Below are 13398 nucleotides of genomic sequence, written 5' to 3'. Positions count from 1 at the left end.
TTACAGAAACATCAACAAGAAGCTATAGGGAAGTATTTCAAAAACAATTAAAAGCGGGCTAAGTTCGGCCGGGCCGAATCTTATATACCCTCCACCATGGATCGCATTTGTCGAGTTCTTTTCCCGGCATCTCTTCTTAGGCAAAACAGGATATAAGAAAAGATTTGCTCTGCTATTAGAGCGATATCAAGATATGGTCCGGTTTGGACCACAATTAAATTATATGTTGGAAACCTGTGTAAAATGTCAGCCAATTCGAATAAGAATTGCGCACTTTGGGAGCTCAAGAAGTAAAATGGAGAGATCGATTTATATGGGAGCTGTATCGGGCTATAGACCGATTCAGACCATAATAAACACGAATGTTGATGGTCATGAGAGAATCCGTCGGATAAGAATTGTGAGCCCTCTAGAGGCTCAAGAATTCAAGATCCCAGATCGTTTTATATGACAGCTAAATCAAGATATGGACCGATTTAAACCATACTTGGCACAGTTGTTGGATATCAAAACAAAACACATCGTGCGAAATTTCATTCTAATCGGATAAGAATTGCGCACTCTAGAGGCTCAAGAAGTCAAGACCCAAGATCGGTTTATATGGCAGCTATATCAAAACATGGACCGATATGGCCCATTTACAATACCAACCGACCTACACTAATAAGAAGTATTTGTGCTAAATTTTAAGCGGCTAGTTTTACTCCTTCGGAAGTTAGCGTGCTTTCGACAGACAGACGGACGGACATGGCTAGATCAACATAAAATGTCACGACGATCAAGAATATATATACTATACCCCCCATCCTATGGTGGAGGGTATAAAAACACATAAAACTCAGAAAATTGCTTGAAATCTTTATTTGAATCGGTAGTACGGTCCATTCAATTTTGTGTTTGAAGATTATTTCAAGCAAATGTAGACCGTGAATGCGCTTCAAATAGTCCATCCACTGAATCCAATTTTGGCATACTCTTTCCAACATTTCGGCCGTTATCTCACGAATAAATGCTTCAATGTTGTCTTTCAAGGCGTCAATTGAAGCGGCCTTGTCTGTATAGACATGAGCTTTAACATAGCCCCACAAAATGGCCAATTGACCGGTCTCGAACGTGAAATAAAATGTTCACCGAACTCGCCTCTTAATAAGTCCATTGTTACGCGTGCTGTGTGGCATGTGGCATCGTCTTCACACCTAAATCCTTCCGCAAAATTTTTCACGTTATTGAGTAACAGAGGCCCTATTGCTGCGAACGGCGACGAATCGATAATTGATGGTCATCATTAACACTGGCCGATGCAGCTGCGGTATTTTCTTCAGTTCGCACTCTACGTAAGTGTGTTAATGGTTTAATGTCCAACAATGTAAATTTGATGCGAAATTCAGTTCGTTTGTAAGACGACCAAACTGAAGAAGTTTGACAATGAAAAAAAAACACTAAACTTGCGTGAGCTGCTAGCTAAAAAATCTCCCTTTTCTAGACAGCATTAACCGAGAAGGCCACCGTGGCACAGAGGTTAGCCTATGATACCAAAAGCCTGCTCTTCAGAAAAAATTTTGCTGAAAATAGCACACTATTTGCTGAATTTTAGTAGCTATTACAGCAGTAGTACTGCAATTTCAGAGCAGCAGGCTTATTGCCGAAAAGTCTGTTGTTTGCTGAAAATTACTGCTGCTTTATAGTGAAGAGGATATTAGAAGAAAAAATAAATCGCATATGTAAATGTGTGTCTCAGTGGATGTTTATAATCACCACTGAATGTATACTTTTCATATCCTTTTTATGCCCTACACACTACTGTGGTACAGGGTATTATAACTTAGTGAATTAGTTTGTAACACCCAAAAGGAACGGAGATAGACCCATTGATAAGTATACCCATCGACTCAGAATCACTTTCCGATTCGATTTAGCTATGTCCATCTGTCTGTCTGTTCGTCTGTGTGTCTTTCTGTTCGTCCGTCTGTCCATGTTAATTTGTGTACAAACTACAGGTCGCAATTTTCATCCGATCGTCTTCAAATTTGGTATAGGCATGTTTTTCGGCCTAGAGACGAAGCCTATTGAAATTGAGAAAAATCGGTTCAGATTTGGATGTAGCAGTAGTATATATAAGGGGGTTTTGGAACTTTGAGCATCGAGAGTATGAGTCATCGATGACGTCATAACCCCACCCCACCCCAAACCCCACCCCACCCCAAACCGCAAACCCCACCCCACCCCATTGATGACGTCATAACCGCACCCCACCCCACCCCATTGATGACGTCATAACCCCACCCGACCGCAACCGCAGCCGATCGTAGCGCAGGTGGCGACCGCAGGGGGGTATGACCACATACGGGCCGCCGGTTGAAATGTGTGGACGGACATTAGGGTGCAGATCGCAGGGCGCAGATCGCAGGGCGCAGATCGCAGGGCGCAGATCGCAGGGCGCAGTGGCAGATTTCGATGATGACTCATCGCCCAACTTCAACTAGTGTTGGAGGGTGGGTGATGTAGATTGCTGACCGCAGGCTATAGTTTGGTTTGAGTGTGAGAGTTTATGATTAATGTTGAATGTTGTGTGACCACCACACTGGAGTGTGATGAAATAATTGTGGTCAGTGTAGTTCTATTTTTTCCCAGGAAGAACAAGAGTAAAAAATTATATTTGTTTTCGTATAAAAAGGGCAAACGGTTTCATATTGTAATCATTATATTAAAAATCATTTATTTAATCAAATTCAAAATAATTGTTATAAAAATGAGAGAATTTGTATGTAATATTTGACAAATTCATTTTCATATAGAATTTTTATAGTGGTTAATATTTATTTTTCATGAGCTAAATTTAATTCATAAAAATGTTTCAGTGGTTAACATATATTTATAAAAAATATATATTTCCACAAAACTCAGAATTTTTATAGTGGTTAATATTTATTTTTCATGAGCTAAATTTAATTCATAAAAATGTTTCAGTGGTTAACATATATTTATAAAAAATATATATTTCCACAAAACTCAAAAGTTTTTATGGTAGGGTGTTATAGTGGTTAATATATATTTATAAAAATATACTGTACCACATATGCCTGCAACAGTTTTTGTACTAGGGTGTTATGTAAACATGTTTTCAGTGGATAACATATAATACCTGCTATGCTTACTCATAATTTAAAATTTCAATCATTGTGGTGAAGAAAATAACAAAGCTCAAACTCAAAAGTGTTGCGATAATAAAAATTGAAAAGTTTTCTGTTCTAGGATGATTTAGTGATTGACTTATATTTATAAATATTTGCTATACCACACATATTACTAAACGCAATTGCGGTAAAGGAAATTAAAAAAATTCAAGTTGAAATTAATAATTGGTTTCAAGTTTTTATGGTAGGGTGTTATGGTGGTTAATATATATTTATAAAATATACTGTACCACATATGCCTGCAACAGTTTTTGTACTAGGGTGTTATGTAAACATGTTTTCAGTGGATAACATATAATACCTGCTATGCTTACTCATAATTTAAAATTTCAATCATTTATATTTATAAATATTTGCTATACCACACATATTACTAAACGCAATTGCGGTAAAGGAAATTAAAAAAATTCAAGTTGAAGTTAATAATTGGTTTCACGTTTATATAATTCCACAAATGCCTGGTATGCTTTCTCATAATTTTAAATTTAAATCATGGTGGTGAAGAAAATAACAAAGCTCAAACTCAAAAGTGCTGCTATAACATAAATTGAAAAGTTTTCTGTACTAGGGTGGTATAGTGGTTAACGTATGCAAATGCAATGCAACAATGTAAATGTGCCCATGAACATTCCATTAAGGAAGAGGGGCGAACAGGGTGGTTAACTTATATTTATTAATATTTGCTATACCACACATATTACTAAACCCAATTGCGGTAAAGGAAATTAAAAAAATTCAAGTTGAAGTTAAGAATTGATTACACTTTTATTGCAAAGAATGCGATAGTATAAATTGTAGAGTTTTTGTAATAGGATGTAACGATTATATTTAATTATACAACTACAAATATTTATATTTTCTATCGAGTTCAGCTTGCAGTCCCATGTATGAATTCCATGTGTTGTTTGTATAAATGAAGTATATACATTTTTATATATCCTTAATTCTTCAATCATCTCTTCAAAAAATTGTTTATGTTCCTTATCAATGTAGGAGTTGTATTCTTTTAATAGATATTTTATATTCGTTGATAATATCATTTTCTTTGAGAAGTTACCCCAACAAAATGAAAAAAGGAACTAATGTATACTTACATTACATAGCCTTATATATCCTAAATAAAGAAAAAACGATATGTTTTTATTTTATTTGCTTTATTTTAAAAAAACATTAATAAATTGACTTAATAAAATAACATTTTTTTCAGCACATCTATAATTAGGGTGTTGTTTATGATAACTACAAATTTTCATATGCAAATTATTTTTATAAAGATTACATATGTTTGAACAGTTAGCATCATCTAAATTTATTATATTTATATCTTCTTCTATTAATTGCTTTATCCATTTTTGTTTTTCACATCCTTTCACAAATATTGTTAGATTTTCTTGTTTTTTTATAAATTTATTTAAATAATCGTTAAATTCTTTAAAAATTATGTTACCATCATTCCATCTCAACCCATGAAAATGTTTCGTAAGCCAGTTATTTGTAATCTTTTCCTTTAATGATAAGGAAGAAAATTTGCAAGGGGGGTATATAATAAACTTTTTAATTGTCTGATTATGTTCAAAAATACAAATTTCCTTCGCAATAAATTTATTATTTAAGAAAAAACCTTGAACATCTATAATTATGAAATTGTTTTTAGACATTTTTACTCATCGGTTGTTAAAATTACAATGATTGTTTTTAACTGTATTGTAAATATTTTTATAATTTTTAATTATTTTCGCAGCAGCTGCCTCTCCCTTTCTTTTATCCATATCATAGAATATACAATTACATGTATCTGGACCACATTGTGCGTTATCATTTGACCAAACACAGCAGTCATAGTGGTTACCAAATTTACTTTCTTTACATTTTAAACTATCCACAAATTCCAGATGAGATTTTATATTAATTAATTTATTTTTATCTTCTTCGGAAACGATATTGGTAAATGTTTTTAAAAAATTATATATTTCTTTAATCATATTGCTTTTTTTCTTATTCCGGTGAGAACTACTGTATACTCATGTGTAACGTTTGCAAATAATCATTAACATCAAGCGTCCTGATATTTATACCATTTTCTTCCCTTTCAAATAATGGGTTAAATTCATTCGTACTTTGATTATATTTGTAATTATACTCAAATTTATTAGCATTATACTCAAAACAATAAATGTTGAGTTTGCGGTATGTGTAGTTACTGTAATAGCTACATATGAGTCTAATTTCTACATTTTCATATTTTAAGTTGAAATGACGGTAGAATACTGTAGAACTTTGAATGATCCCACCAATATTAGTTTCCTTTTCTATTAAGTCTTTTCTAAATACTTCAATGGCTTCATCAATAGTAAAAATTTTAGGTCTATCCGTTTGACTATTTCTCGGTGTTGTTGTTGTTGTTAGTGACTCATCGATTGTTGTATTATTTAATAATTGAATTGATAAATATACTCTTGCTCCTGTATTATTTGATAGTTTTATTCGAAATTCTATACGTTTACTAGTGTCACCATCAAAAATAGCATTTTGATTGGTATTATATCTATCATATTGATGATTTTGATTACATCTATTGTAAGGTATTGGATAGTATTGTTGTTGTTGTTGTTGAATACTAGGATATATTCTATATATGATAATTAAAACAACAACGTATATTAATTTATTTAAATACATACTACTATTCAATTCAATGTATATAAGAGAACTAATTGCTGTTTTCTAACTTATTTCCATTTTATATGTTTGAGTATAGTTCTCAATATCAGTTATTACAATATTTTCTAAATGTTTTTTGAGATCTTGAACTCGAACTTTCTCAATTTCACCATTACTTAAAATTCGTTCTTGTTCAATTTCACGATATTCAAAACAACTTATTTTTAGTTGACGTAACATGTAGTTACTATCATAAGTACAACGGATTGGTATATTTAAATCTTCATATTGTAAATTAAAATGACGATAAAAAGGTTCTGCAGCATCCAGTATACCACCAATATCTGCTTCTTTTGTAATTAACCTTTTGCGAAATGCTTCTATAGCTTCATCGACAGTAAAATATTTTTCTTCACTTTCTATAGGAATTATTGTAGTGGTGCTAGTTGATAAGTCTGCATCATCTGTTTCATTTTTTATATAAAAATCATCTCTGTTTTCTAATATTTCACTTTCTTTCATCATAACAAATGAAATATTTACTTTAAGAATATCTTTGTTTGGTAGTGTTAAATTAAATTCAACGGTTTTTGAATTTAAGTCGATTGTAGGATCAGATGTAATGGATAACGCTGAATCAGTTGTGGAATCAAATACAACTGGCAATGATAATGAATTATGAATTGTTACATGAAGTATAACAAAACAAAGTAATACCCAATATAATTTCATTATGTTAATTTATTATTTTCTTATATCTACACTATTGGAGGTGTGTTGGAGAGATACTAATTAATGTAGTATAAATACCCAACCTTATATATTCTATAAATGTAAAGCAAACACGAAATAAAAATTCTCTTTCTCTTCTCGACATTAATTCTCCCTCTCCCTCTTTATATTTATAATAATTCTACCTCTCCCTCTCCCTCTTTATATTTAAACAATAATTCTACCTCTCCCTCTTTACATTTAAACAACTCACCTATATATTAATTTTACATTATTAATAAAAAAAATCATTTTGTTTGTGTTTGTTTTTGCTTTTTATTTATTTTATGATTTCTATAGATAAAAAATATAGTTACATTTACAATAATTTTCTTACTTCATTTGTTAGAGGTATATATTCAAACATTTTATCATGAATAATTAAACAGTATAGAGATGTGTTCGGTGATATATTTTTAGATGTTTCCAATTCAATTCGTATATCGATGGGGCCAGTTTTTACTGTTTCATTTTGATGTGTTACATCAAGAACAATAATCGGTGCTTCACCCTTGAATTTTTCGCGCGTTAATAGAGGTTGCGGTTCACGTGTATAATAGCTTTGTTGAAATTTTATATACATATCATAAAGTAGGGCGAAACGGTTCCTATCAAACTTGAGGTTAAGATCATCATATGGATATGTATCAGAATTCAAATGAACCTTAATGTTTGTTATATCACAGTGAATAAATTTTTTTTCACTACTTTTGAATCCTAAAAGAAGAAAACGTGGTCGCTCATTTTCATTTGCAAGCTTAACATTCCATAAAACTTTTGTATTCGATGGAACTGCAGGATAATAATACATATCCCATGTTCTAAATGATATATTTAGTGGTTGACGGTTATTAATTACTTTAAGCATTTGCAGCTTGTATACATCAGCAAGTTGAATATGTGGAACTTTCCATGTAATATTTAAAATTGATAGTTTACAGGTTTCACTGGAAATGATAGATTTCAATACATTCGTATCATCTTTTGATCGCAATAAAATTAATTCATGTTTAGCATTAACTATAATTTTATCAAAATCTTCAGCAAATCCAAGAAGCATTTTCAGTGGAACACAAAAATTAAAATATCCACTCACAAGAGTAAGATCATCTGTATTAAATGGAGCCCATCCTGCGTTGACTAGATTTCGACTTTCGCTTTCATTTAATGATACATAATTTTTTATTTCTGTTGCTATACCCAAATGACGTGTACGATCAATTTCTATACCATTAAGTTCATATCTTATCTCATCAAATAAGTGTGCTATGCAATTGTTTAATAACTTTATCGATGCTGATACTGTAGAGTCCGCTTTTGTTGCAAAACCTTCAATGTATAAAAAACTCTCACCAGGAACGACATACAGGTCTTGGTTTTGAATGGAAATCCTAATTTCATCATTATTTTGAAATGATTGTAAATATGATATATAGCTGTGATACTCCTTTCTTATTATAGCATTATCAAATTGTGGTTTTTGTAAAACATTAATAATGTTACTCATTTTTAAACTCAACCCTTTATTATTTTAGTGTGAAACCCAAACTTTCCAGGAACTCTTGGTTAGTTTTACTTAAAATATTTCTCTTTTTCCTTTTTAATCCTTTATGTTTCCTGTTGTGGTGATGTGATATTTTAGTTGTGTATCCCTTCAAAGTTGATGGTTGAGTGATTGTTATATCCGCAAATACCTCCTTTTTGTTAAATATTATCATTCTTTAGATGGTTTCAAGTGTAATCTAATTGAAATTTTTTCCCCACGAAAGTTTATCAATTTTCCAGATTGATCAACAACTTTCAAAACAATGGTATTTATTGTGTTTGTATTAACAGGTAGATATATAACGTTAGTAGGATTTTCCGTGATTTTATATCCTGGGCTAACGACGAGTGAAAACTGATGAAGAGTGTGCGCTGACTTGTTGTTTATATAGGATCCTGTTACAATATTACACTCAATAACTATAGTGTTTACTTTTGTAATTTCTATCACTTTATCAGAATAGTGATCAACATTCGATTCAAGTACTCTTTTACTAAAACCTAATAATGAACCAATAGTGTTTTCTTTATCAAAATAAATTGGATCAAGCGTACTCTTCAGATATGTTTGAAGTGTATTGTAATTTGCTTTCATAATAAGATTTCCATTTTTTTTATTAAGCTTGCGATATTCATCCGTTATTAACTCAGATATATTCGAAAATTCATATGATCCAAGAGGAATAGTTATTTCATGTCCACCTATATGAAATTTATTGTTCTCTTCATCAACATTTGGTATTGAGTGATATGTATCAAAACTTATTAAACCGCAAACATAGCTTTGTTTCAAAATTATTGGTGGAAAGTAGTTGGCGACAAGTACTGATTTTTCATCATTTAAGGTTAATGTTATCGACATCTCTACGGTTGACGTTAGAATAAATGATTTATGTAATTGATTATTCTTTTATTGTGAAATATTATTAGCATTTATCCAAGAGTTATGCTCTGAAGAAAATCCTAACCATTTTACATAAAGTCTATTTCCTCTCCTTCTAATCACTTTTTCCACTAAATATGTGTGTGGAAATTTGGTTTTTGATAGCTCATATTCATAGAAACCACCTTCTATATCCCTTCCTTGATAGTCCTTAAGTATATATGTATTAGGATTTGTATTTTTAATAGATTTAACTGTAAATATTTCGGTAGTCCAATTTGGTGTATATCCTTTTTCAAAATGTTGTTTATATTTACTTATTCGCACATTATCATTGATTTTAAACTTTGGTCTTTTAAATACCTTGAGGTTGTTGTAGACTGAATCTAAAAGTGATTTCTCATTTAAGGAATTCACATCATTCGGCGACATTTTTATAGTTCGATGAAATGTGTTATTATATATATTAACTAGGTTTTTATATATATCAATCCATTTATAATTTCCACGAAAACTAAACTCTTTCCACATTTTTCCTTTCAGTGTTCTATTAAATCGTTCTATGATTGATGCTTTTAGAGTGCTGTATGTTGAATAATGATTTATATGATTTGTTTGCATAAGTTGAGAAAAATTGTTATTAAAAAACTCCTTTCCATCATCAGTTTGTAAATTTTTGGGTTTTCGACTACTTTGATTGAAAACTTTCTGCATAGCCTTTACTACACTTTGAGCTGTTTTATTTTTTATTGCTTCAACCCAAGCTTTTTTCGAGAATGTATCTATAACGGTTAAAAGATATCGATATCCGCTGTTAAAGTTCACATAACTACCCATTTCAACAAGATCCGCTTGCCACAAATCATCGATACCCTTCATAACCACTCGTCTCCTTCCAAAATTTTTTCGTGCTTGCTTGTGTAGTTCATTAACAATTTCTCTCTTATCCTGGTTAAGCTCCATATTGATGTTGTCGATTGAAGTAAAAATTGTTTTGTTTTGATGTTATATACCCTCTACTATATCTTATTTTTGATTTTAAATATTTAATTAAAATATTTATTTTTTCTAGTATATCCAATACTTTGAAAAAGAAAATCTTCGATGGAATCAAATCGGATATTTATTATTTTTAAAGTATCTTCAATAATTTTTTTCGTATCTTCAATATTATGATTTTTCAAAATATTCAAATTGGTACTCAAGTTGTTGTTAAATTGATCAATCACACTTTTTAGTTTAGTTAAATCACTGTTTATAGCTTCAATATGTTTTTTATTTTCTAGAACAATTTTTTCCACTTCAACCCATTTGAAAATATATTCTTTCATTTTTTCTATATGTATGTCTTCTTTTAGTTTGTTCTGTAATTCTTCGAATCTTCTAAGTATTTCATCTTGCTGATTTTTGATTTTATTTTCGATTTTATCTATTTTTTTTTTCAAAAATATTTTTGTTACAGCATCATCAGGATCAGAGGGAGCACTTAAATTAGTTATTTTCTTCCCATGAAAGTTTAAAGCATTGTTGTGAATAGTAATTCCAAGTGATCTACCTAAACTCAATTTTAGCATTGCATTGTTGACTTGGTTTTTACTTCCGCTCTCTCCAAATTTATTGATTGTATACATTTTTGATTTTTTTATTTAATAATATGTGCTTCTCGCAATTCTTCAACAATTGAAATAATTTCGTTTTTGTGATTGTTGTGACCAACACCTTCAGATGAAAGGAGCAATCTTAATCTGTCAACCAATTCGTTAGGGTCATCCCAATATATATAATTTGGTTTGTGATTGTCTAATGATTTCAAACTCAATCCATTACCTTTGGATATCCTATTTGAATTCACATCAAATAACCGTTTTATTATAAATTGATATTTATAAGCTTGAGTTCCCTTAATTTGTTCTCCTGGTGAATAATTTCTTTTATGAGCATTTGTTTTCATCAAAATATCCTTATATTGATTTAAATCCTTCTTTGTATAATGTTGAGGTTTAATGTGAAACATGAGTTGAAATAGTCCGGGAGACATTTTCCAAATAGATTCCCCAATTTGAATAGAGTTACATCCATTAAATTTTAATTGATTTTTTCCAAAATACATATTTCCATTTGTATCTATATGAAATCCATAAACTTTATCTAATTGTCTATTATCGATAAGTGTTTGTAGAACGTTGGGTAATGAAGATGCTACATTTATGTCTGATAGATTATCACTACTCAATTTTATTCGCTTTCTATCAATATTTAATTGCGTAACAGCTTTTCGTTTATTCAATTTTGATGAGATATCATTATTCAATTTTATACGTTTTCTATCAAGATTTAATTGTGAAACACCTTTCCGTTTATTCAAGTTTAATTGGTTGTTATTAATCAATTTTAAACGTTTTCTATCAGTATTTAATTGTGAGGGTCTTTTTCGTTTATTTATATTTATGATTTTGTTGTTAGTTAATTTTATACGTTTTTTATTAGTATTTAACTGAAATTCACATTTTCGTTTTGAAAATAGATGTGATTTTTTCATCCGCTTATTATCGTTATCGTCAAATAAACTGAGATTGTTATCATTAGATCGTTTTAATTTTTCTCTAAGCTCATTCCGATTCACTCCACATTTTTCTAGTGTATAATCTTTTCTCTTTAAATCAACTGGAATATTATAATTTTTTCTTATCCTTTTATTAGTGTTATTTTCATCTGATGAAAATTTTCGTTTTTGTGAAAATTTCTCTATATCCATCTGTTCTATTTCTGAATTATCTTCTTTATGTGTAGAATTTACTATATTCGGAAATATTGTTGATGAATGTTGATTATTATATCTTTCATTATCATTACTTGAGGTAATATCTCTCATTTGAAGTCCATTGCTAGACATATAGTCATCATCATCATTATAAATGTCTGATATAAAGCTATCATCATCATCATCATCATCCTTATTGTTTTTATCAAGTTTTCCATCGTCTTCATATTGTTTATTATAATCATAAATATTTTTATCATTATATTTATTAGAATACTGATTACTTTCTTTTTTGTTCTCATCTAGTTTTCCTATAATATCCTTCAAAGGTTTGGTTATTGGTTGAAATGTATCTTCTAATAGATTATCCCTATCTATTTGATTAAGTTTAATGTTTTTTAACTTTTCTTTCAATACTGCTCGTGTTTTTACAATTTCCTTCAACAAATTGTGTCTCTTCATGATTGGATAATTTATTTTTTATTTTTTTTGGTTATGTATCCATCTGCTTCCGATCTGCTTTACATCTGCTACCGATCTGCTTTATATCAGCTACCGATCTGCTTTATATCTGCTACCGATCTGCTTTCTTTCTGTCACCAATCTGCTCTCTATTCTGTTTATAATCTACATTATATCTGTTATCAATCTGATTTATATTATAACTGAATAAAACAATTGAATCCTTTGCGATATCGACCTTTATCAATGGGATCATCCTTGCTCACAATAAGAAATCCATATTTATCTTTCCAACATTCACTACAAAGCTTTAAAAAATCTTTAAATGTCATGTCACCCAAGACATGATCATTATATATATGTTTAATATTCATTTCATCTTGCTTAAATATGATAATCATGTTTGCATTATCACGTATTAAGTGTTTAGGAATCCTTGTATATGTTTGACATAAATAAAAACAATCAATGTGTTTATGTCTTCCCATACAAAAATAATCCCTTATAGTATTTTGTTTATCGCAAATTACATCATCAAATACCATTATAGAATGCATATTTGCTTTGGCTGGACTTATAACTTTTTCATTTTCAGAGAATGTGAATAGGTTTATTCCTTTGATTGGAGTAATCAATTTTTTTAAATATTGATATTTTGGTTGATATAAAGATTTAGAATATATATATATATTCCTGAATTTGAGGCCATTAGGGCTTTCTATGAGACTAATCATAACATTTGTTTTACCACAATTTGATGGGCCTACTATAAGGGCACGTATAGAATTTGGTAATAAAGTACTATGTACAATCCTTTTTTTCTGTGAACAGACATTATCAATGTTTTTCACAGCAATCTGTTTAGTTTGTTCTATTAAACGCATATTGCTAACTAAACTTTTTCAATATAAATTTAAGTATATATATACAAAAACTCTTATTTTCATTTAAATCGTGTACCCTATCACTACATAATCAAAAAAAAATTATGGTTATTAATTACAAGATTTATAATAAATGTAAACAGTCTGTTACTGGATTTGGATTGGTAAACAACTTAATTAATAATCTTCCGTTTGAAGTGCATTTACCTGGATATCAATTTTGTGGACCAGGAACTA

At 30.1% G+C, this 13398-nt stretch overlaps 1 protein-coding gene across 3 annotated transcripts in view; it reads left to right on the top strand.

Annotated features, from left to right (window-relative positions):
• Positions 1–13398, top strand: part of LOC106095579 (embryonic polarity protein dorsal) — a 75552-nt gene that overhangs the window by 34609 nt on the left and 27545 nt on the right. The gene's annotated exons all lie outside the window — the stretch shown is intronic.

The sequence above is a fragment of the Stomoxys calcitrans genome, chromosome 3 (assembly GCF_963082655.1).
Source record: "Stomoxys calcitrans chromosome 3, idStoCalc2.1, whole genome shotgun sequence".
NCBI classification, from domain to species: Eukaryota; Metazoa; Arthropoda; class Insecta; order Diptera; family Muscidae; genus Stomoxys; species Stomoxys calcitrans.
The sequence above is the reverse complement of the archived record's forward strand: the minus strand, read 5'-3'. Positions and strand labels throughout refer to the sequence as shown.